Source organism: Tympanuchus pallidicinctus, unplaced genomic scaffold (assembly GCF_026119805.1).
Source record: "Tympanuchus pallidicinctus isolate F22 unplaced genomic scaffold, pur_lepc_1.0 scaffold14, whole genome shotgun sequence".
Lineage (NCBI taxonomy): Eukaryota > Metazoa > Chordata > Aves > Galliformes > Phasianidae > Tympanuchus > Tympanuchus pallidicinctus.
Window position 1 is genome coordinate 1,604,886 of NW_026294659.1, and position 25,764 is coordinate 1,630,649.

Below are 25,764 nucleotides of genomic sequence, written 5' to 3' on the forward strand. Positions count from 1 at the left end.
CATAGTGACTGTAATTTGAAATTATCTCAAAAGAAAAGGGAGTCTATTTTCTCAGTCTATTTTCAATAAGACCTCTAAAAAGATGGACAAACAGAACAAGGGAAAACTGCCTTCACTTGGGTAACACTCCAATACCCCAAGGTTACTGTGGAACCACAGGCTTTGCCATAGGCTCTTGAATTACAGTTGTTGCTCACTCTTGCAGTGCAGCACGCTCTGCAATCCACTGGTAGGATCAAGCACCAACTCTAGCCCCACGCTTATCTGATGTAGGAATACATCATTTCCTCAGTTGTAGTACAGTAAAGAGGTGGTGCTGAGGGGCATCTTTCCATATAGCCTGCATAGGACATGAGTTAACAGATTCAGCTTAAAAAGTCTTCTTTCTAGGGATAAGTGTGGCAGGGAAAATCTTCATGACTCCTTGTCAGTCAATCACATCCAGATTAGCATCAGAACTTATTTATAAGAAAGTCAAGCCTTCCTTCTCTGACATCCACACACTAGTTCATGGGTGCTCAACCTTTTATCTTGCCTGGGCCACGTGAACTGAATAACAATAGTCTTGGGCCATATATAGAGAGGTTGTTCAAAAAGTAATGGCTACTATTTATTTCCACATAAATGACAACAGATCCAAAGAGCACAAGAACACCTTTTGGTAGAGCAAATTCTCAGTTACGAAACACTATTTTTCAACACAGTCGTTACCATGAACTCTGCATTTTTGCCAGTGGTGAACAAGAGGCTGCATGCTGTGCTCATAACAATCTGCATCATTGGAGGTGACCCATTGGTGCTGTCACCACTGCTGAAACACACCAGCTACTCCTCACTGTGATCGCATTCATGGGTTGGTCTCCAAAATCATTCACAAGTGCTGACGAGTGTCAGTGAGTGCCATTTTTTCAACATGGAGGAATTCAGTGATAAACCTTTGCTTCAGACATACTTTCATGTCATATGTCATTGTGTCAGACTGCCTCTCTGCTGCCATCTGTCACACAGCAACAAAATGTAATGGGATATTGATGGGAAGGTTCAACCTCTACTGCCATACTACCAACAACCACCTCTGACATTGTAGGCTGACAGCATAAAGTAGGAGGCATTACTTTCAGAGTAGCCTTCATAAAATATGTAATATAGTTAATGTACATAAGTGAGAAAACTATTTCTGTCGTTAAAAAAAAAAAAAAAGATAAAAATGTAGAGCAACAAAACCACAAAACTAGTAGGATACGCAACACTGTCTCTATGAAACTAATGCATCAACCTGGTTCAATGGCAGTGGCTGCCATTCTCAGTGAGCTCTCAAGGGGTTCCTCAGAGGCTTTTGATGAAATGTTTTTTCATCCTTGAAAACAGTTGTTCACAAATGTAGGAAGTGCCAAAAAGTGATGACTCGAATGTACAGATCATGCTTCAACAATTTCAAAGCCAAAAAACTTTGTATATTTCAAGATTCGATAAATAACGTGATAGTACTGCTCTGTCTTACGATAGTTTGAGAGTTCTGGCCACTAATAGAAGCTTCACTGCACTGTTTTATTGTTTAGCATACACACATTATTTGAAGAGTTTATGGATCATTATATAAATAAAAGAATCCATAGGAAACATTGCCGTCACGGCTATTTTATATGACGGGGTTTATTTCGACATTCTCCTGTTCTGTTCAGACTGTTGGAGCTAGTTCGCATGTTTTTACTTCTTTTCACCTCTTTCCACCTCCTCACTGCCAATTTAGGAGCTGTTAGTTCATAGCAATTGTGAGAAAATAAAAGTCCATCTGTTTCTGTCAGGAATAGGAATGATGGGAAAGGGGATGAGAGAATCAACAGAAAATTCCACTTGCTAGACATCCTTTGCTGATAGCTAGTACTTAGCTAAGAGATCCCTTGCTTGGTTGTATTGCACGAAGTACTCAGCACTTAGCATATGCACAGCATTTTAATTTATATTTGTCCACAAATTCAGCTCTTCCAAGAATATAGCACCAAGCACTGTTTTTCCACTGTTTAACTGAATCTATAAATGTGACTCCCATGTGCAGATAGTGCTATATAGAACTATTTAACTAATTAACAGCCCAAAGCCCGTTTTTCTCTCACTGGGTTTTCAGCTACAGGCATATTATTTTAATAGGAATGTGTAGAGACACCTGCCAGAATTGTTGAGCATAATAGCAAAATTCAGGCTTCTGTCTTTGCAATCTGTCTTTCCAATAGCTTTGGAATGGCTTAAAGGTGAACCGGTAATGAGAAGGAGAGACAGAGAGCTAGGGAGAGAGAAAGACGGCTCAGACAGAAGCAGAGATAGATTTAGGCTTAAAACCCATTAGGAGTTAAATGATCCACAAAGAGGAAAGCCTTGAAATTAAATTTCACTAGATATCAAATTGGAGATTTAAGAGTGGTACGTTAGAGAGGCTCCTTTCATGAAAATGCAAATAGCAGCAAGCTGGTTTAATTATAGGTTGTAAGCGTGGCATTCTGGGAGGCAAGGAAAAAAAGAGCCAAAGAGAGCAGAATAATAAAACCCTTCTATCAGTATTTCAAGTCTTTTTCAAACAGTAACATTCTCAGATTAGTAACCACGATGCTTTTCCTAGCCCCCTGCTTGCTTGGGACATGTATGTGCTGGCAGGATTCTTTCTGTGAGGTGCTGCTCTTTGCATGTGGGCATCGCAGCTCCTGTCCTGATTCGAAGACCTGTCCCCGCTGCTGCTGGTAGCAGAAAGATTACAGCCCATAATAGAAAAATAATGGTTTGAACTGGAAGGGACCCTTAAAGGCCATCTAGGCCAACTCCCCTGCAGTGAACAGGGACACTACAGCTACATCACAGTGCTCAGAGCCCCATCCAGCCTGATCTTGCATGTCTCCACAGGGCATCCATCACTTCTCTGGGCAACCTGTGCCAGTGCTTCACCTCCTTTATTGTAAAAAGCTTCTTCCTTATATCCAGCCTAAATTTCCTCTCTTTTAGTTTGAAACAATTTCCCTTTGTCCTATTGCAACAGACCCTCCAAAAGTCTGTTCCCTTCCTTTTTGATATGATCTCCTGCAAGAAAGGATGAAAGCATCAAGATTGAGCAGGCCATAGACCGTCACCAGCAAATAAGACAGACATTCCTCTATGAACAGCTAAGTGCAAAACTAAGACATTGGCCAAAAAACTGTGCTCATTTCATTTCTGGTCTAGAACAGTGCTTGCTGGCATGAAGAGGACAAACTGGCCTACATAATACAAATACAAGCAGTTCATCTCAGTAAAAGAGAAGACAAGGCTGCTTGCCTTTCCCAACTCTTCCCATCCTGCCAAGGCCAAGCCAGCACCACCCAAACCCCTTGTGCAGTTACCAGTCTCTCTACTCCTTCAGTAAGGAAAATCCCTTTACTTCCATTTTCAAATAGAGAGCAAATTAAACCTAACCACAGTCTCTCAGGAATTAAATATCTGCATGCAAAACAAGCCTCAGAATGCATTAGTTGCATATGCATTTGCTTAATGTCCAGAAACATTTTAATGGAGGGTGTGGAGTAACAAACTTAGTAACAGCACTGAGGTATTGAAGGGGAAAAAGATGGAACCCCTTCGTATTTAAAAACACATTCAGGATTTGATGATTGCACTGCTCCGGTAAGGCCAGCACTTCCTTTCTGGAAGCGTTTTATGCTTTCCTTCAGCAGGTGTCACTGCAGCATAGGATAATACCCTGCTACACGCTAGCACAGTTGAGGAAAAGGATAATAACCAGCTTTGCTAGGGAGTGGTCTGCTATGGAGAACTGAGGCCTTACGCCTTCACATTTTCAGCAGCACTAAGTATCAGTTCTCATAAAATGAAATGAAATGAAATGAAATGAAATGAAATGAAATAAAATAAAATAAAATAAAATAAAATAAAATAAAATAAAATAAATCCATTGTTTCCTGACTGGGACCAAAGATGTGAAACTGTTTGCAGTTGAATTCATATCAGGAAAGACAACCTGGGACAATCATCATTCTAAATCAAAACCAATTCATATGCACCGCATTTGTCTTGCTTCGGTGGACCCAAATGATTGCCTTCTTTCTCTTGCAGTCTCCCATCAAGTCCTCAACTCTGTGCATGAAGCGTTCTCAGCAAGACTTGAACTCTTCTTTCTGCATTTTTGGCTCTAACATAAAAGGAAAATGTTTGCCACATTAGCTTTTAATTTTTGTGATGCAATCTCTTTTCTTTTAAGATGGCTTGTCCGCTCATATAGCAAAAGTAAATGCTGTTTTTAAGCAGGGTGTAGGGGTTTTGCGTAAAAGAAGGAATATTCAGATGTTAGCTAACAATGAAGAAATGTGAAAGTAAAATGTTTACTGAGTTGAAAATTACCATTTTAGACATATTCCTGGAAATGGCTGTACGTCAGACAAAGAAGGACTGAAGCCTAACAGTGAAAATAATAGAATGTGTAGGAGAAGCAATATGGGAAATCAAGGAGGGTTTTACAGGATGAAAAGCATGCCTTCAGCAAGAGGCATGGCTGCTAGCAGAGGCACCAGAGCACAGGTGGAGGCACAAAAGCCCTCCCCTCACTCATTCCTAGAAAACAAACCAGAACCATGGCCTTTCAGGACTCCTGTAGCCAAACAGCCAAACCCTTTCCCAAAAACAGGAAGGGGAAAGTTGATACTGGATGCAGGCTGCAAGGCCTCAGGCTCTGGTGTGGTGATAACGATGGAGATGATGCCTGCCAGAAGCACTGTGGCTGGGATCTATCTATGGGCTTTCCTCTGGCATAGAAGGTAGGAGAAGGCCCTCATCTGCGGTGCCTGGGTCGCAAACTAAACACAAGGAGCAAGAGATGCAGCCAAGAGAGACAGATCCCCTTTCAAAGCCTTGCCGTGAGAGTAGAAGCAAATGCCTTGAATTATGCAGAGACCAAGGCTGCCTGTCAGGAAGGCAGGAAGGGACCAGTGGGTGTTGGACTTGCACCTGGGGAAGCTTCTTTCTGAGCTCTGGGAACAGGTTTGTGCCATGTTCTCTACAGATACCCAAACCCCACGTTGGACAGAAGCGTTGGACACGGAGAAGTGGCAAGGCCAATATCCAGAAGGAAAAGGTATCCGACTCCAAGCAAAGCTCATGCTGAAACAAGTTATCACAGCTGCTACCTCTTTGCAGAAGAAGCTGAAGGAAATCCCTGGGACAGAAACCAACACTCTCATGGAATGTCAAAGCCTTTCTGTGCAAACTGCTGAAATAAACCTCACCTCAGCCATTCACGTTTCATTTGAGTTCAAATCCATGTTGAGCATTAGTAGATACACCAGCCAACCATATCTGCTTAGCATGATGAAACGGAGATTTAATTTTGCTCAGGAATGACATTGTTAACAGCTATGCCTTCCCTCAGCTAAATCAATCACCTACCTCTTTATTAAACATTATTTCTTTCAGCCTCTCTGACTGCCTAATGAGCACTCTGAAGCAGGAATCAGTTCATTTCCCCCACCCTCCACAGAGGAAAGCCCACACATCCAAGCAACTATTTGCAGATGACCTCTGGAAAGAAAAGAGAAAAAAAATGTTTTGAAGGACTGTTCTAAGAAGCCACATTCTACTGAGGTGGATAAACAGAATTTAGGACCATTATTTTTACCATCTAAGTTGGAAAAATGTTCATGCCTTATGTTACACATTCTCTTCTTGCTGTCTCTACCTGTGACTTGTTTCATAGCTTCAAGGTTCACACCCACACCCTTCTTTCCTCCCACTCTCTTTGTCTCTGTAAAACTACCCTGTCATCCATGACTTCTTCCTATGCCTTCTTCAGCCTCAGCAGGGCCTGGATCCTTTTGTCTCTCTTCTCTCTCTTTCAGAGGTTACTCTTTTCCACACACTTCTCTCCCCAACTTCATTTCACGGTGGTCACACATTTTCTCTCTCTCTGCTTGTGCTCCTGCCTAAATCCTCTACTTCCATTTTCAGCAACATTACATATGACCCTTTTCCATTTCTCCCTATAATTTTCATGCTTCATGCAGTACCCTCTTCAGCCTTGTTCTTTGATTTCAGCTCAGAACATTCTTTTGTTTTCACCATATTCCTCGTATCTCTTTGTAGATTCATCCAGTTCCTTTGTTGAATTGCTCCAAGTCTCCCATCTGTGTCCTGGCTGCTTTCTTCCTTCAGCTCACCCTATACCAAAGCTTACTGGCTTGCACTGATTTCACCAGCTATATTTTCAGATCTCTGTTTTCTGTATTCCTCCTTCTTAAAAACATTCCTATATCTTTCAGCTGCATACTTACGGCCTTTTTCTCCTTGCTCTTTGTCACTCAGTCTTTTGATAACTTCCATACCATGAGTATTTATTTGTCTCTCTTTGTTCCCTGCATTTCTTCTCTCCCGTCTCTTTCTATCTCAAGGATTGTTGCTCACTTTCAGCCTTCTTCATGCTTCACCCTATCCTTTTACCTCTCTTCTACTCCAAAACAGCTAGTTCTGAGATAAGATATCCCCCACCACACGTTTTTTATCCATCTTTGGTTATTTCAGTTTCTTAATTCCCATTCTCCAGTTTGAGAACATCTGTCATCTCAAGAAGGTTTTTTGCTACCCTGAATCATCCTCCCTCTTCTCCTGCTTCTGCAACTTCTTTGCTCTCCAGTTGGGATCTCAACTGATGTCTTGAACATGAAAATATCTGTTTTCCATCACTTCCCTTCCTGTATGTCCTTTCCTTCTATGTATTAAGACTTTCTCATTTCCAACTCTTCCATTTGCCTCAGTTCTTCAACCCTGAACACGCTGCCCTTCACTTCTCCTTCAGTTCTCATGCTCCCAGAAAAAGAGCCCCAAAATTATTTTTCTGATCCCCTTTTCTCACATACTGAGAAAGGAGGAGCTCTGCTCCTCATTTTCATATCCAAGTTCACTAAGTTTACTACATCTCCACTTTCAATCAACAACTATAAACTAGACATCTCCTCCTAGACACAACATAATTTGCTCTGACCTGTGTCTCTCATCAGTTTTGAACTGAACAAAAGTTCAAAAATAAAAATTCAGTTTTGAACATTCGTATTTATTAGGTTTCTGTGACTGTATTTTCTTTTCTTTGTTGTTGTTGTTGTTGTTTCTTTCCCTGTGCATCTGTCCATTACCGCTGCAGACTATTTGGAGGTCTTTCAAGTTCTGCCTCCAGCATTTGTGATGATTTACCACTGATGATTTAGTTATTATTTTGAATATTCATCTCCTCACCCCAGATCTGCCTGTTTTTATTCAAATGAAAGTCTCAAATAAATTGGCTCAGATTTGCTCTTCCAGGACATCACCCTAAGAAGAGCATATTTAAAACAACATCTTTGGTTGCATCTTCTTTGCAGTCACTGTGACAAATCATATCTGGCCTGCCACTTATCTGCACCTTCCACCTCCTTCTTTTTTCTCATAGCGAAACCACACTATAATCTTAACAAGATTAACATTTCTAGGAGAAGTGTTTTTTGAATTCATCTACATACTAAAATCCAAATTTTAATTAAGCCAAACACTGACTACTGCAACATCTGTTTCTTTACCCTTGCCATGCAATGCGTTAATAATAATGCATTATCATTCAGAGATATCCCAAGTTCTAAATCTCCCTCTAACAGCCCTTTCTTTTGTCTCCTCCTGTCATCATAGAATCAGTAGTACGCAAATGAAGATTTCTTTTTCAACTCCGTTTGTGACCTATCCCCATCACATCCTCTCTTGTCTGCTTATTAAATTTTCACGTAGACATACACAAGTTATCTATCTAAATGCTGCACTCAAGTGCTCTTGCTGAGTTTCTCTTAAACATCAAGAAAACCATTGCAGTATTTTCCTTAAAAATGTGGTATTTTCCTTAAAAATCTCTGTTTGAAATTCACCTCTGCCATCATGCCATAGATCTAGATAAGATTAGTAAGTGAATTACCTCGTCTTTTTCTGGTACTGTGCACCTCTTTAAGTACAAGGCCTGGGGGCTGCGACCATCTTATTTTGGCCTTACATGATACCTAATCTAGCAAAGAGTCTTTCAACAGTAGAGACACCAGAGCCCTGGGGAAGATAATGTGGTTTGTGAGGCTGCAATAATGTATGTGTGTGCCATTACTGGAAGATGAGCCAAGAGTTGCACCATCGATGGGTCTGGACTTCCAGAAATTGCCCTCGGAACTCAAAGCGCAGACTACTGCAAGGGAAAGCCACCCTGCAATCAGTCCATCTCTCCCCTTTCCTGTTTCAACCAAATGCTGATATAAAACTATGCATTATGCTCAGGCAGGAAGCACCTTAAAGGCAAAGCTACCTGCATGCATTCTGAAGGTGCCTATTACACACAGTAAGGCATAATAGGGTGAATGGAACCCATTAACTGTAACTGGTCATTACTATTGAAATAAATATGCATGGTTCTTTGAAATGTCACATTGTCTAAATTACAGTAGTCTGGAAAGAAATATTATTTAACTTCATTCTGTGTACTATTTTGCTGTCACTGAGAAGTTATAAAAATACACAGACTTCAGGATCAGAAAAGAACAACGGAAGTGTCTTCGTTAAAGGTCACCTTATTTCATCAGCAAATTCAGTGCAGACGATGGTTTGCAAACACAGGATTTCATCAGGTATCAGAATTTTCATAAACTCAATAAATCACAGTGAAAAAGTGGACTGAGTTCAGAATATCTAAACAAATTAAATGTCAACAACACATTTATTCCTCTTTGCTTCTGCAAGTCAAAACAGTCACATCCTGATCTTGTGGGTTATAGTTACGCTGAGCCCTGTCTCTGTAAAAGCAGAAGCTCGCTTCTGTATCTACCCACATATACTTAGGAGAAAGGGCAGTGGTAATGCATAGGAGGAGTGTACAGCAGGTGGCTGAGCAGCACTGTAAACCTATTTATAAACGATAAGGCAGATTAGGTAAGTTCCAGATCACTGATACTTTTCATTAGCCTAAACAAGTCTTGTTAAATAAGACACTAGAACTATTTCTTATAGATAAGCACCATTGCTTGTGTTACTTTATGCCTTCTGGAAGGGCTCTGCTTGGCTGGGAAGTTCTGGGCAGCATCCCTGCTGAATCCCAAAGCAAATCCCAGGCAGTGTACCACCTGCCACACTGATGGAGGATGGCTGCAGCACCCACTAAATGGAGGAGTAAACAGTTAGTGTGCAGCACTTGGATGGCAATGGCTGTGCGGAGAGGAATAAAGCTGTTGCTCTTTGTTCATGAGCCCAACGTTAAAAAATGAATGCTATCCCATTCAAGGGCAGCACTTGCAAATTACACAGTTTAAAATATATATTTTAAGGAAATCTTTGTGAAAGGATGTCAGTGCAGTTATACCAAACTCTGCCACCTGAGAATTGTGGCTGTCAGCCTATTATTGCACATATTAAATATGCAATGCCATATAGAAAATGTGTGGTAAAATTCTTTTTAAGTTACTGCTTGCTCAGCTGAGAGCATGGGAAAGCAACAGCTGGTTTGTAGAGAGTAATAACAAAGGCAGCAGCATTCCCTTTTGTTGCATTTTTTTCTCTTAAGACCCTAGGAATGAAAAAAATATCTATTCCCTTCTTCATGGTTTTTGTTTCTTCTGCATGTAATGAAATGTCACTGCAAGCAAGAATAATGTAATATCTGCTCCTATCTGTGTGCTAATTTTTGCACCTTTCAGCCAGGAGAAACTCCCATTGATGGTTGTCTGTTTAAAGGCTTTTCTAAAGTGCTGTGCTAGGATCTTGCTCCGTGTATTTATACTTATACCCATTTAAGCTGTGCTGAGAATGGTGCATGTTCAGTATTCTTGTGCTGCTCCCTCCACATCCACTGATGCTTACACCACATTTTTTCCAACCTGGTTGTAGTGGCACTACAGGGATGCAGTGGTTGAGCAACTCGTTATTCCCAAGACTGCGTTACGTTGGTCAGCCATCAGCCCTGTAGCTGCTGCTATGCCTGTATTGGGACTGACTCATGCGGCTCCTAGAGGAGGCACATGTCAGACTTGGCACTTCATGCCGTTTCCAGCAGAACAGATCAGACTTCTCCCATCTGCACGGGAGGGCCAACCTGACACAGAGCCAGCTAGTGCCTGGGGTACCAAAAAAGGAAGCCAAGACAATCTGGCTGCCTTCTTCACGTGTTTCTCTCTGGCCTGGATCACTTCACAACCCCATTCAGATTCCCTGAAAAAATAACACTTAGATGGCCCCAAACTGGGAATTTGCTATTCCTTTTTATGGGAAAAAGGCCTGAAATGGTATCTTGTTTTGAATGAGATTGAATTCTTACTTGTATTCAGACTCACATATGCTCATCTTATCTGATAAAACATACTTTTTCCTAATTTATTTACTCAGAATCATAGAATCAGAGAACGGCTTGGACTGGGAGGGACCTCAAAGCCTATCCAGCCCCAACCCCTGCCGTGGGCAGGCTTCCCCCCCATCAGCTCAGCTGCCCAGGGCCCCATCCAACCTGGCCTTGAGGCCTCCAGAGATGGGGCACCACAGCTTCTCTGGGCAGCTGTGCCAGCGCCTCACCAACCTCTGAATGAAAATTTTCCCCCAACATCTAATCTAAAGACCAGACCAATATAAATAGCAAATCTAAAGATTTAGACTTGGTGGAGCCTAGCCTATTTTCCCAGAACAAAATCTCTGTTTTAGACATGATGCCTGTGTTGGCGAAGAGGGCGTTGGCTTCCACAACCATGCCTGTTTTCCAAGGGTTAATCTTGGAAAATTCCATCTTTTTAGCTGAATGGTATTTGCCTTAAACTTTTGAAGACAATAAACAAAGATCTGTTGTACTTTGACATTTCTGTTATAACCACAAGATAAGGAGAACAGTATTACTGTGAATATTGAAGAAACCCAGAAGATAAGTGGGCTATGATATTTGATATCAGATAGGTAAGATTCTGCACTGCTGTCCTTATTAAACCAAGCCTCAAGATTAAATTTTATTATAAAATGTTCTCTTTTCTCTGTCACATTGTGTATTATGAGAAACGTCCAAAACAAGGCAGATCTCGGTAAAAATAGTAACTGCATCATGTTAGTGTGTGAAACTGTGGTTACTTGTGAGAAACACTGTAGGAAAAGAACATTTTTTGTGAAATTATAACAAAAATCCCCAGTGCTCTGCTCAGATTTTGTCACAGTAATGTTTCTATCTATGTGTTCTCACAGGAATTCAAGTGATGTACTACATCATTTACAATCTGGCCTCATATTAAAATGACAAGAGATGCTGATAGGAAAAAAATCATTTTAATTGCAAGCATATGTTACCGGATATTCATTTTGTTATTTTTAAGCATTTAAGCATTATCCAGTCATTTATATTAATTTTTAACTGATCATGCCACTCCACCAGGGAGAGTTCATGTTGGATATCAGAAAATATTTCTTCTCAGAAAGAGTGATGAGGCAGTGGCACAGGCTGCCCAGGGAGGTGGTGGAGTCACTGTCCTTGGAGGTGCTCAAGGAATGTGTGGATGTGGTACTGAGGGACGTGGTCAGTGGTGTGATGGGTTGGTGCTTTGACGAGGTGATCTTAGAGGGCTTTTCCAATCTTAATGATTCTGATTCTGTGATTCTATTGTCTTTGAATCAGTACAGGCAGAAGGGACCAACTGAGGACTGCAAAAGCCATTGACGGTATGTGGAGTACAAACACTGGTGGCACATTTACCACTCTTCGGACTACAGCATCACGTCTCTACTTAAATTCCCTTCAAGTTATTCTTCCAGCTAAGGATGACGTGATACACTCCTGACACAGTACCGTGGGAAGATCTAACCATAAACTGGGAATTTTGGCAGACTTGTGAGCATGTGTTTCAGACGATCGGTTTGACTGCCTGCCATGAACCACGAATCATCTCTTTAGGAGGCTACAGCAGGGCTTCTCCTGAATAACAAATCTCTGAGGCTTTGACAAGGAGGCCTGTTGGGAGATTTGGAAAACCCACTAGATGGTCCATGGGTCTGATGTCCCAGTTGATCACATCTCAGGGATTCCTGTCACTGGACTTGTCCTCGTTGGGTTCCACTGAGCACCCATCTGGCTGGCAGGCATCAGGTGCACTCCTGAACACTTCTGCTCATGGAGCTGCACCTGAAGGGGATGCCATAGAACCATAGAATCATTAAGGTTTGAAAAGACCTCTAAAATCATCTCATCCAACCATCAGTCCATCACCACCATGCCCACGTCCTTCATGCCCTCCAGCACTCCATGCTGTGGGTTGATGCTCTGAGAGCAGAGGTGATGGCATTCACCTCACCACTCAATTCTGGGGATGAGCTCTGTGTGAGGTGGCAGATGAAGAACCTGCTCTTTAAGGACCACAGTGCCCTAAACTTGGTGGCCAAGCCAGTGTGGATGTTTTTGAGGTTTGTATCCTCCTAGAGATGCTATGCGAAGTGCTGGGCTGGCCATTTGCAACCAATGGCACACTGCATCCAGCAGACTTCACAGGGTTTTCTCATTTAAACAACCGTTGTAGCATCCCCGGAAAATGGGAGCATCCATTATGGTAGAGCTGCACCGTGCTGCGATGCATTTGACACTCAGTGCATCCGAAAGCAGCTTTATTTTTTACCCACATTTTTAATTCCCGTGAGCAGAGCAGGAAGCACAGCCCCGCAGGCTCCAGCAGCACAATCTGCAAGTCGAGATTACCGCTTTGTGAGTGCGGGAGACATTTCCATCCTCCCGATGGCTGAGCCGAGAGGGAAAAAGGGGAGGGGAACAAAAACCGCCCATCTGTGAGGTGAAAAATCCCGAACGAGGAGCCCCGGGCACAATCCCGCAGCACTAAACCCGGCCCGCAGCGCGGCCTCTCCCGGCCACCGCCCTCAGCGGCCCCACCCGCAGCCCCGCGCCCGTTGCTCGGCAGCTGCGAGCCAACCGAGCCTGCCGGGAAGGCGGAGGGGCAGCACCACGGATAGCTCCTATTGGTGGAAGAGGGTAAGGGCGGAGCTCGAGGATTGCTGTCTTCTTCGCTATTGGAGGAGAGAGCCGTCAGTGCGGGGTGGGGGGCGAGGCCTCACGGCTAGCGGGGCCGCGTAGAGCGCCGCGTTAGGGCGGGGGAACGGAGCAAGGGGGCGGCGGCGGTCGAGGGTAAGCGCGCCACCAGCTGTGAGGAGAGCGGCGCGAGGTAGGGAGCGGCGCGGGGGCCGTCCTCACCTGTCGCCGGGCGCTCACTTCTCACTCTTCGTGGCCGTCGGGCTCCGGCCGTGGGCGCGGTCCCTCGCGGTAGCGGCCGGGCTGGGGCTGCGCTTTCGTCTGAGGAGGTCCTGCGGGGATCCTCGTCCGAGGGAGGGCGGCAGGCAGGCTGCGCGCGGTGCCCCCGGCTGCGCGCCGCCGCGCGGACGGATGCCGACTGCCCTCAGGTAGGTGGGCGGGGAGCGGAGAGGGCAGACCCCGGGAAGGCCGCCTCTGGGCGCGAGGGCTCCCCGCCGCCGTCGCTGCGGCAGGCGGCACCCCGGAGTGGCGCCGCGTGAGGGGGGGGCGGCGGGGCTGCGGCTGGGGGCTGCGGCTGGGGGCCGCCTCCGTGCGCTGCCTCTGTGCATGGGGCGGGGGGAGGCGCGCGGGCAGAGCCGCACGACTTGTCGCTTCGGCTGTGGGAGGACGCGAAGCCGAGGAGGGTTGGGAAACCCATTGGTGTGCGGAGAGGTTATCGCGAGCGGTCTTGAGGTGCTGCGGTGCTGCGGGAGGGAAGTTGTGAGCGGTGCCCTGTTGGTCGCCGCGCCGCGCTGCCGAGGGATGCTGAGCGCCCTCGGCTCCCGCTGTCACCGGCTGCACGCCGCCCCGCCTGACGGCGCTGCTTTGGCGAGCGCGATTCCCGCTCCCCACAGCGTTTTGCCCTCCGCGAGGGTGTGGAACTATCATTTTTCCCTCATCGCGTTTCAGCCTAAGGGCGTCGAATTTATCCTTTCGCGTAGTTTTCTGTGTTTGCCTAAAACAACGACAGTGTTCTTGGTGCGTGCGTTTTCTTGCTGAGCTGCAGTTTGAAGGAAAAAAAAAAAAAAAAAAAAAAAAGAAAAAGAAAAAGACAAGCGTTTAATAAGATCTACCTGCCTGGAGTAGGAGCACAAAGCGCCATTTTAACAGGTGGGCTGGGTGATAGGAGTATGAGCTTTTTTCATTGTATGGACTTAAGCGCTACCTCGAGTTGTGTGGGTGTTCAGGATTTCTCTCATTTTGCTCATTTGGCGATCTCCTCTTTGTGCTTGCGGTGAGATTCTGCTGTTCTATGCTTTTGCATGGAGTGGCTCAGCCTTATTTGTCAGCATTTACCTGAAGCTGCAGCATTTGGGGGGGGTTAAATCACAACTGCATGGGAGAGCTCATTGCCATATTTAGCCCTTGAGATCTTTCTGATATGCAGCAAAGCAGTGTTATGTGTGACAGTGGCTGGAAAGAGCAGCGAGGAAGAGAGAATGTAAAGCAGTGGCCATCGAGTGCTGCAGGGCACAAGTGCTACACCAGTGAGTTGGACCTGGAGCTTCCGATTAATGTCAGCTAGTGCTGAGACCTGCAGCTAGCAGCATAAAAATACACATAAAAAAAAAACCCCAACATCCAAAAACACAGTGTTACATCTATTTTCAGATATTATTGAATGTTGACAGCCTCAGTGACTCTGAGATATGATCCAGATTTTTTTTTTCAGTTGTTTCAGTGTCCAAGTGATTTGGTTTGATTCATTTTGCCTGACTTCATGCCAAGAGTTGTAACAAACCTGTTGTTAACCCTGTTGTCAACCATGTTGTCAGTGACTTGGTTTTCAAACCTTGAAGTGTTTAAACAAAGAAATCACAGTTCCATTTTAACGACCTCGTAGGTCTTTCCAGTTTAGTTTAAGAACATTGGAGAGAAAATGCACTTTGAGATTCGAATGTAGAAATGTTTACTGTAGCTCTATTCCTAACAAAGCCCTGGAGTATTTCATAAGTCTTTTTTATTAGTGAAATAGCTGCAGGAAAGCATTTGAAATTGCACGGCTGCTGAGGACCGTGCAATCTTTTGCATATTTATACAAAATGTGAGCTTGTCTGTTGCAAACCTATTGGAGCTCAGTTGTAGTTCATTGGTAGCATTAGCGAGATCTGACACCAGCAGTGTCTGTTCCTGTGATGTGGGGCAGGATGGGCGAGTAGGGGATGAGTGAAGGCTGTAAGTGCAGGGTAGAACAAAGGAATAATTTCTATATGTAGAAAACACTTTTTCTCCGAATACATAATAAAAAGCCAGTTCACTTCCACGATAAAAGCAGCTATTTATAATGCTGACTATATATGGACACGCTCGCAGGCTGTTGGTGTGTAAAAATTAACGTTCTTTCTGGAACCACAGCACTCTTCCGTGGAAGAAAGATGGAAAAAACCTACAGTCTTCCTAGATATTGAACTGGACATGCTGCAAGTTCTTCTGGATGAGCATTTGTTTGAGCATCGCGCTTACTCTGAGCAGAGCACAAACGTGGGTCTGCTCTTGCAGTGTGTTGACATGGAAGATGAGCAAAGATGTTGTGAGCTGCGTGCTCTCCATGTGAGCAGCACTGGGATGGCGTGCATTTCTCAGAGCTGCTATTTGAGAATTGAAAAGAATCTTAGCGCTGCCCATGAGCTAAACCTAGCGACTCAAATATTTAACTTATTATTCACATCAAGAAATCAACGCATGAGAACGATCAGTGATTTGCTATCACTAAGGAATGTAGGCGATGTGAAGAGGAAAGGAGTTTAATCCCCATTTCCAAATTCTGTATTCTAACTAGAAGGCCACTTCTTTTTTCCACACTTAGTTGTTTGTTTTATCAGGCAGTTGAGGAGTTGTTCCTCAGTGTCGAGGTGGAAAGAGGTTTCCTTGTGAGTAGTTGGATCAGCCTTCTGCATCAGAAGCAGTAAGAATTTCCTGATACAAATGAAGGAGGAAATCATTGTTGGAACATCAGCCTTCATGCCAAATCTGTCCAGTTTCATAATATTAAATCTTGATGGAACTCATGAATGTTCAGTGCTGGTATGTCCATCTTGTAAAGCTAAAATCGCTTGTTTAGAATGCAATATTAATACATCTCTTTGTCACTGTATTAAATAAAATATTTTAGCATAGCAGAAATGATTGTTAAATATCTTGATGTTACTGTGAAAGATGGAAAAAATGAAAAGGTTGAATGTTTAGTGTTACAGGAACATCACATACACATTTAGTGTATGTATGTGAATACACATACGCACACACACACAGTGTACATTTAGCACATAGATGTTTTTTGTGCATTTTCTGACACAACCACGAGGGTCCTGTAGGAATAAGCCTGTGGAGAACTTCCTTGCCTGTTGCCTTTGGGCAAAGTAACTCTGAAAAAACAACTTATCCATCAGGGCTTTCAAGTTAGAGCTGTGCTCCTGTGCTTTCTGTGTTCGTGCAGGGACTGATGCTTAAGTTGTGTTGTTGCTGTGGAGTTAAAATAGCCTGTTGCTTCAGTCTTTCATTTCTTCTTAAAACAAAGAAACTGTGTATGGAATGTGATTTTCTGCAGTGCTTATTTGTGGCCCTGAAGACTTTAGGTTTTCAGAAGATTTCTTTCTAGAATTATTGCAATTAGATTTATTTTTCTAACATTCCCTCAGAAGAGATGTTGGTGTGTTCTAGCTTGGCTTCAGACTTGGACTTCAAGCATGAGCTACCTGAGCCTTCTTGAAATGTAACCCTTCAGCCAGTGTGTTTTCAACTGTAGCATAGCTTTATGCTAATGTTCATTTCAGGGAAAAAAAGGATGGCATTCATAAAAAATAGTTGCTTGGCAACATTTAAAATAAACGAATGAAAACCCCACCAAACTTACCCTCTGAAAAAACAGAATGTGAATCAGTTCTGAGCTGAACGTGGTTGTGCCAGCCACACAAAGCTCCATTATTCTGGTGAGTTGTATTGCTGTCTCTGTTAATCTTCTCTCACAGATGACTACAGCAATACAGATGTGAATGGTAACACCCTGCTTCAAGCAGCTGAAGGAAAGGGGAGGATGTGGCCGTAAGGTTCATTGGAACCAAATATCAGTTCAGATAGCCAAAATACAAAAAAACTTCTTGGAGCTTGAATATGAACAATTTTTTTTCCACTTCTCTTCTTCATAAGTGGATGTCAGTGTTTGGATGCCCTGCGGCATTGTAGGCACTCTGCATTCCTAGAGAATTCAGATAAGCTGATGGCAATGTGTTTTTTTTTATAGTAGAGAATTCTTATTCAGCTTGGTTCATTTGAACTGTTTTCTTTCATTTCCCCATCCAACAGCCCTTATTTTTGAGTGAGAATGTTTGGCTTTCAAACTCACGGAAGTTTCTGTGATCTTGAAATTGATTTATTATTTTTTTCCCCCCCTAAGTTGCTAGCAGACTGGTAATTACCTTGGATAACCATTTGGCACAGGATCACCTGCACTTCTGCGGAGCACTTGGTTCACTTGGAGTGAGCTTATGAGGACAGCAGCTACTCAGCTGTGGGGTTCCTTATGTGTGGAGTAGGAAATCATTGCTGGAGTGCACCTTGCTGCACTGCTTCGTGGCCTCACCCTTCAATGACCTCAGGAGGGCTGGTTGGTTCTGTTTGGCCTGGCTGTGGTAGGCTGGGCAACACTTCACCTTCTTAGAGGCAACCCAGTTAAAAGCCGCAAAGGTAGCTGCTAACCAGGAGCTTTGTAAGCCTGGTATTTGCAAGTGGAACTTTATACTCCAATACTTTATCTTTGGAACAAAATTTTGAGTTAAACATGAGATGCTCCTGCTTGTAAGTTCCCTGTTTATTGCTGCATTTCCTAACCTCAAAAAGAGCTTTATTCTCCATGAGAATGACAACTCACAAACTCGCTGCATTTGCCCATGTGCACCTCAGCCCTATGCTGGTGTCAGTGCAGCAGAATGCCTGCTAGGCCCTGAACGTTGCAGACTCCCAGCATGTGCGTTCTTTTTTTTTCTCCTCTCCCTTTTCTTGTGGATTTTTCCAAGATGTTGGTAAAAAAGAAGCAGTGTGCTGGTGTGAGTCCTGGAGTGGGTAAGTTTCAGCAGCTTGGTGAAGGAATTTGAATACTGCTCTGTGCCAGCTCTTACAACCAACGTGTCTGGTGAGAATATTTAGAGTAGTGTAGCATGTCACGTTAATTGCAAGTTCATCACAGCGATCTTCCCCGAGTAAATGTAATGTAGTGTGTTCAGCATCTTCCAAAGTCTGATTGTTCTATAGAGACTGTGGGATTTTTTATACGCTATGTTCTTGGCTGTTATCTGAAAATGTAATAGCAAAGTCAGACTGCCTGGAAGATGAGGATTTGACGAAGTTGACTCTTCTTTGAAGCCCTTGTCAGAACTATTACGCTCATCTTAAATTCCTGCTAGCCTGCTGCACTCAGTAGAAACTAGATGGTAGCTGAAATTCCAAGGCAAGTTTCCTCTTCTGTTTTTTGTTGTTAATACTTGGCAGCATTTTGTTGATTCCTGTCAGTTACTTGAGCCCTTTCTCTGAATATTTGTGCACGTGTCATAGGTTAAGCATATGGTCAGCTTCACTGATATTGCTTATGTGGAAGTGCACGCAGGGTTGGGGCAGCTGTGTGACTCCAGTTAGAGGTGAAGAGATCTTGGGCCTGTCAAAATGCACAACATCTCATATAGCAGGTAGATGTTTTTAATCTTGCATATTAATTGATATTTCAAATTCATGTTTTTCATACCAATTGGCAGATGTGTTTGGCAACTCTCAAGTATGTTGTGTATTGTTAGAATATACTCTGTGAATATAGGGGATGGTACACATTTGCTTTTTATGTTAGTTATCAACTGCAATAATAGTAAGTTTAATTTATGTATAATACTCCTCATTCCAAAGTTAAAATGTTTATTAATCGAGAAGTAAGCAATTGTCATAGCAGTCAGAGTAGGCAGTAACAGTGAGATGTGAATCTGAGAATGTAGACTTGTTTTTAGTGTTATCCTTCTTGATTGCAGGATGGGTGTTGACTGAAGTGATAGTGCATCCTCTAGCAAATATTCATAGAATCACAGAATGGCCTGGGTTGAAAAGGACCACAATGATCATCCAGTTTCAACCCTCTGCTATGTGCAGGGTCGCCAACCACCAGACCAGGCTGCCAGAGCCACATCCAGCCTGGCCTTGAATGCCTCCAGGGATGGGGCATCCACAGCCTCCTTGGGCAACCTGTTCCAGTGCATCACCACCCTCTGAGTGTAAAACTTCCTCCTAATATCTGACCTAAACCTCTCCTGTCTCAGTTTAAAACTATTCCTCCTTGTCCTATCACTATCCACCCATGTAAACAGCCATTCCCCCTCCTGTTTATAAGCTCCCTTCAAGTATTGAAAGGCCACAATGAGGTCTCCCCAGAGCCTTCTCTTCTCTAAGAGAAAAACTGAATAAAACAAAAAAAAAATCAACAACAAAAATTGAATTAAACCTCTCCCCAACCATTTGCAACCATTTTAAATCTGATTGCTTTGTGTGTTTTGAGGTGAGAATTGACATCAAGTTGTAAGAAGCCAATTTCATGCTTTTTCAGCTGTTGTTGGTTAAGAGAATGGCAGTCCTGGTGGCTTACTCTGTTCTTTGGCAATACCTTCTGTGCTGCAAGATGCTTCTCCTTCAAGATGTCTCTAACTGTGCCTGCACAAAGAGTTCCCTTTGGAAGGGAACTCGGAGAGCTGTCCAGTTAGGCCTGCTCAAAGAGGTGTTTTCTCTTTAAAAAAAATAATGAATAAAAATGTGTGTATGTATATGTATCTATATATATTCCTGAGATATCACTAGGATGAAGTGGTGTAAAATTTGGATTTTCTTTTCTCTTTATGACACTTTTTCTTTCACCCCACTCTCCTTGCTTTAATGGCACTGCTGCACTGTCTTGTTTAGAGGGAGGGAGGGAGGCAGGCAGGCTTTAGAGGCTTGGAGGGAGAATTTCAGCCCAAAATAAGCCAATGGCATTGGGTGCGAGCATTTTATCTTTCTTTCTTGGCGAGTTGGATTCCAGTCTCCTATTGTTTTCTCCCATGCTGTTAATCTGTAGCATTCACAAGATTGTCACTGCTTGTTTACTTAACCTCTGCAAACGTATTTCTGGCCTTCTTGGAAGATGAGCCTGGAACTGACAGTTGCTTTAGCAGAGCCCCTTGCGATAGAACAAGGAGAAATAGTTCCAAACTAAAAGGGGGGGAAATGTAGACTTGATGTAAGGAAGAAGGTTTTTTTGTGATAAAGGTGGTGAAGCACTGGCACAGGTTGCCCAGAGAGGTGGTGGTGGGTGCCCCGTCCCTGGGAACATGCAAGGTCCGGCGGGATGGGGCTGTGAGCACCTGATATGACTGTAGGTGTCCCTGTTCATTGCGGGGGAGTTGGACCAGATGGTCTTTAAGGGTCCCTTCTAGCTCAAACCATTCCATGCTGTATTCCCTGTTCCAGAATGCTGTTATCTACCTACATCTTTAAGCTTTAAAAAAAAGAGAAAAGCTGCAAAAGAAAAAAGCACCACTGAACAAGCCTGTCACCAGAACTAATCCTAGTATGAAAACACCTACTCTGAGTCTATGCTCACTTGAGAAGTTTCATACGTTAAAAACTTGAGCCTACCTTATGGACCTTTTCACACGTTCCTGATCCATCTGCTTATCTAGCATAGCTTCTCCTCCATCTCTTCACACAGTCCTGTGCTGCTGAAATGCAAACCGCCTTTGCAGTTCCTTTAATGGGTAGTAGTCTTTCTACTGTACGTTTTCTGTATTTTATACAACACAGGATTTGAGGTTTTTTCCTTTCTCTTTTACTGCTGGCATTATTAGTACAAAGGATGTTTTAAATTACATGCCACTATAATGTTTTTAAGCAGACATTATTTTTCTACTTAACTGTGAAATCTTGTTTGGGTACAGCTTGTGTTCCAAGGCAGTTATTTATGGAGCACGATAACTGTACATCGTGATGTACACTCAGTGCAGCATTGATCTGGCAAGCCTATAGACTGAAGCTACTAATTTATGGGATATTGCCTTTTATAAAATGGAAAACCCTGAAGAGGGAAGCGGCCAGTGTTGATGGAGAGCTCGGTGGAACAGGTAGGACTTGGAAGTTTTAATTTGGTTTGAGAGGAGCATCTTATACAATCTCTCCATCTGTCCATCCATCTGTCCACCAGCTCATCCTCCCACCCTGCCCGTAGCTTCTGAACTGCTTGGTCAGTTTTTGGGAGAGGGGCAGTGTTCTCCATCTCTGCTGAGCTATGCAGCTCTGATGGGAAGAGGCAGGTGGTTAGAGATGGGACAAGAAGTGGGGATCACTGCTGGGCAAGGTGAAGGTAGTAAGGAAAGCGAAAACGATGTGAAGCTGATAATAGTTTGGGGATGTTATTGTGGGAAGCAAGAGTATACTCATGGGTGGATGTGGGACTAAAAGCTGTGGAAGATCTGTTTGACATCGCTGATGTAGCTTATGCAGGAGTGTAATGTAAGTCTGTAAAGAATTTCTAATGTTTAAAGGAACTGTAGGAAGGGTGCTTAGTTCAAATCTACCATGAAGGAGTAAGGAGAGAACTGTAGGTGGAACGTCATGTGATGTACGTGGGTAAGAGGTTATATTTCTGTCCCTGGTTTTGTAGGGTATGAACTTGATGCAAGTAGAAGAGTGGCAGCCAAGCACGAGGAACTTCAAACTTAGAACCTCATATGTAGAACAGGGGTGAGTAAGAGAGGTCCTACAGCACAGCAACGTAAGTTGGAATCACTGAACTATTCCTTGAAAAACCTGGAGGGCTGACGTGGTACAGACACCAAATTGGTTGCTCGACTTTCTTTAGAAAATATTTTTTAACACAGTTATAAATAAAAATAAATTTCAGTGTGAAGATGCCAGCATGGAATGCACACAGTAATAATAACAAAGCAGTATTTTCAGAAGGCGAACCTTGGCTTTACTTTTCCTAACCAAATAGCTGTTCCTATTGTTGGGAGCTCATTAAATGTTTCACTAATTCTGTACGTATTGATGTTTTAATTGCCTGAAGCTCTGTGAATGAAAAGCATGTTTGAGAAACATGACCTTACTTCCTTTACTTCTGTCAACATAGTTGGTTTTTAGTTGCTTCTGCTGGCTCAAATTGTGACTCGCAGGGGGGGAAAAAAAACCCTGCATGTATACTTGTAATTAATGTATTTGAAATTCAGGATTGCTTTATCTATAAGTTCAGAGACTGAGAGATGTTTGGTATCGTTGTTGTTTTTCTTGTGGAGTAAATAAAATTCAGTTATACAACTCATTCTAAAATAACAGTGACTAAAATTGTGTCGCAAACATGTCTGGGTGAGGGGAGATAGGAAAGTATTTGTATTAAGGCCAAAGTCTACTCGACTCTGATTGTACAAAGAACTGAACAACCCTGGGAGACTGGGAAGGCTATCCTGTATTTTTCCACACCAGTAAAATGGGTGACCTTTTGTGTGACTGTTCCAGTTATATTCACTTAAAATAACGTTTGAGCTATTGTTGGATGTTTTCAATGAAAATGAAATGGCAGACCAGGCTCCTTAACTTGCTCTTCAAAGAAATTAGCAAAAAGGAACCACGCTGTCCTTTTAAATAATTGGACTACATGGAGCTCCAAAGCTAGTGGAAAAAGATGGTTCAACTCCAAAAAAATATGAATAAATGATTTCTCTGAACATATTTTCCAACTTTAACATCAACAACTGTGTAATTTTTAAAATGGCAGTTCTTACAAAGACTTTGAAATGTTCCAATTTTTTGCAGAACTATGAGAACAGTTTTCACTTAGTGACTATCAGCCTGTTTTTTTTAAGAGTTTGTCTGATGGCGCTTGAGATTTAATAGCACTTTTTGCTTGCTTCCTGGTTCTGATCATTTGATTGATTGGTGAACTCTCCCTGCCTTGTGAAGGACAGCATAGTTTCAGAAGAAGCCCCCTCTAAAAAGCACAGTTTTGTTGTGCCCTGTACACCGTTATCACCCACTCTACAACTACAGAGATCACCAGATGTGGAGAATGACTTGCATGATAAAGGTGGATGGTGTAGGGCGTGTAATGCTTGCAAATAATGAATGTAGGTTTGTACTGTAAAACCATCAGGGTAGAGGTAGTGTAATGGGACTCGCATCCTAATTGGTGCCTGTGGAGGTAGCTGTACAAATTTGTGTTCATGCTGTATGTGTAAATTACCAAATATAAGCAATAGAAGATTTATGAGTGTAACCAGTAAAAGAAAAAATGGTATTTTTCCTGACTTTAAAGTTCAAAATTTGCTGCTGAGCCTTGGATAGTGGGGGCTGTATTGCAGGGGTGGAATGGAAGCAGGGACAAAAATGGCCTCTTCTTGCTGGCTGTGCTTACAGGTGTCTCGTCAGCTCTGGAGTCCTGATGTGTGAGCACTGTGCACTGGATTCTATGGAAGAGCCCATGCCTCGTGCTCAGGGCTCCTCAGCCACATAGTCCAGCACACAGCTGTGGTTGCCGCTGAGCACGGGTCTCTTCTTGCTGGACGTGAAGCTGCCTCAGCTTGCTGCAAGGCCCACGTATTGGATTCTGTGGTGCTCAGCAGTACCTGTGCCACTCTGCCAGTGCGTGAGAGGATGCGTCATGATAAAGGTTTTAACTAGGGAGCTGCAGATTGGATTTAGTGTTCAACGTGTGGGACTTGACGGCTCTGTATGTAGCGCATATATTTGGGCGGTGTTAATTTATGGGCTCTCTTTATCCTTTCCAGTCCACCTGTGAAGCTGAAGTAATTGGATTTTATTTAAGGCAAAATGATAGATGAACATGAAAATGGACCTCTGGAGTCAATTATTCGTCTGAGATGGATAGTGAATTTTTTCTAACTTGCTTTTCCTTGTCTGATAGACTGTACTGTTTTACTGGGGAATGGCAGGACAGATTAAAAGAAACTGAAGGCTTTCATATTATTGTATGGCAGATCAACGGTAAAGATTCTTTGCCAAAAAAAACCCCAAACCAAAAACAAACAAAAAAACAACATTTGAATGTGATGTGAATTGCTTAATGTCTGCCAGTGCCTTGTAGTTGTGTGGAACAGATTTTCATTGTGATGCTACAGCAGAAGAGGCATCGTAATATGCTTTAACATAGAAGCTAAATCCAGAAGAAAAATGTCAAAAGCTAAAATTTATTTTAATCTATAACATCAGTTGCATGCAAATGCTTTCGCCTAGGTGTACTTTGCAAATGAAAGCAGAAATAATCTCACTGTTAGTGCAGAATGTGATAATGTTTACATTCTGTGATGCTAACGGCAGAACTGCAAACAGTGCTGGGCAAATAAGAGTTCTGGGCTTGAGAATTTCCTCTAATGCCTGCTTTAACATGGAATATCAGAGTTGAAAATATACTGTAGTCTTAACATGAATTAAAATGGCCTTTAGTTAAAAAGGAATATAGAGGTAGTCTCATTGAATTACAATGCTTAATCCAGTTAGGCAATTTTAGGATTGTTTTGCTACTGTCTCCAGAATTAATGCTGGAAAATGCTGGGTAATTTTAATACAAGAATAAATCTTTTCTGCCTTCCATATGGAATGTTTAAGAAACGGAAATGAAGGTATCATGGAAACAGCTCATTTTCTTTCAGTTGTTTTCTGGGGAAGTGAAAGCGCTTTTCAACAGAAGCGTTATCTTATGGATGTTTTTGCTCTTTAAACAAAATGCATGAAGTGGGGAAAAAAGATCTAAATGGTGCGTGGAATGTTACAGCATGAAAGGAGACTTTTAAAATCACTTTGGGGAATGCTTTCTGCTGCAGTAAGATCAATACCATATAGAAAGGTGAAGAAGTTAGTTAGAAGTAAGTCTTTTGTAAGTCATCTTCCTCTATATGAAATTAAATGAAGTGAATATTCTTTTTCAAACATTCTTCCTTAACAGTATGGAGCAAAATGATCCATGTTGGGCTTGTCAGCTTTGCAGTTGTTACAAAGCATCTTAATGAGTTAATAATAATTCCACCTGAGAAAAATAGCTGCTGTTTCATTAACAGCTAAAACAAATCACTGGGGGGAAGAAAAGACTGAAGTTGGTGTGGTGTGATTACATGACAGCAGCTGAAAGAAATGTCATTCTCCAGAAGGGGAAACACAAAATAAATTTGCAAATTGATTTCAAGATAGGCTGTGAGCAGTGAGCTGAGAGTGAGCTGTGCCTGCACCGGTGCTGGTGTGATGGAGGGTACAGCTGTGAGTGCAGTGTTAGGAGAGTGGAATATGAGCCCAGGTAACAACTGGACGAATCTCCAGCAGAGTAAGACACTGTGCAGCCATTGACTAAGCCTTATGCTGAGCTTATGAAATACTGTCAACATGTTATACTTGAAGTAAAATCAGAGCGTTGTTCCATACATCCTTCTGGCCCAGAAAGTCGCCTTAGAGCTGAAGGATTAGAGTCAAGAACTTGGTCCTTGAATAGCATGAACCAGGTTGGTTAAATCGCCAAGAAAGTAAGGAAATGGTTCACTGCATTTGCCATCTGATGAAAGTTCTTATATCAGCACTGTTGAGAGCCTATTTTTACAAACAAGAAGTTTGAGCTTTTTGTTTAAAACTAGTTCTACCAAAATTATATGCAGAATGATTATAGTATGTATTTGTAAATTGCCCTCGTGCTTTTGTGGTGCTTCTGTTCT

The 25,764-nt window shown here is 42.7% G+C and overlaps 1 protein-coding gene across 10 annotated transcripts in view; it reads left to right on the forward strand.

The window, feature by feature from the left end:
* The first annotated feature begins 13,087 nt into the window (after nucleotides 1-13,087).
* CDKL5 (cyclin dependent kinase like 5) overlaps nucleotides 13,088-25,764 on the forward strand; it is a 121,643-nt gene continuing 108,966 nt past the window's right edge. For 6 of the 10 annotated variants that reach the window (XM_052673986.1, XM_052673997.1, XM_052673994.1 and 3 more), the window contains exon 1: nucleotides 13,223-13,443. The gene's annotated coding sequence lies outside the window, so the exon portion shown is untranslated. The other 4 variants (XM_052673988.1, XM_052673992.1, XM_052673987.1 and 1 more) reach the window with 4 other exon arrangements.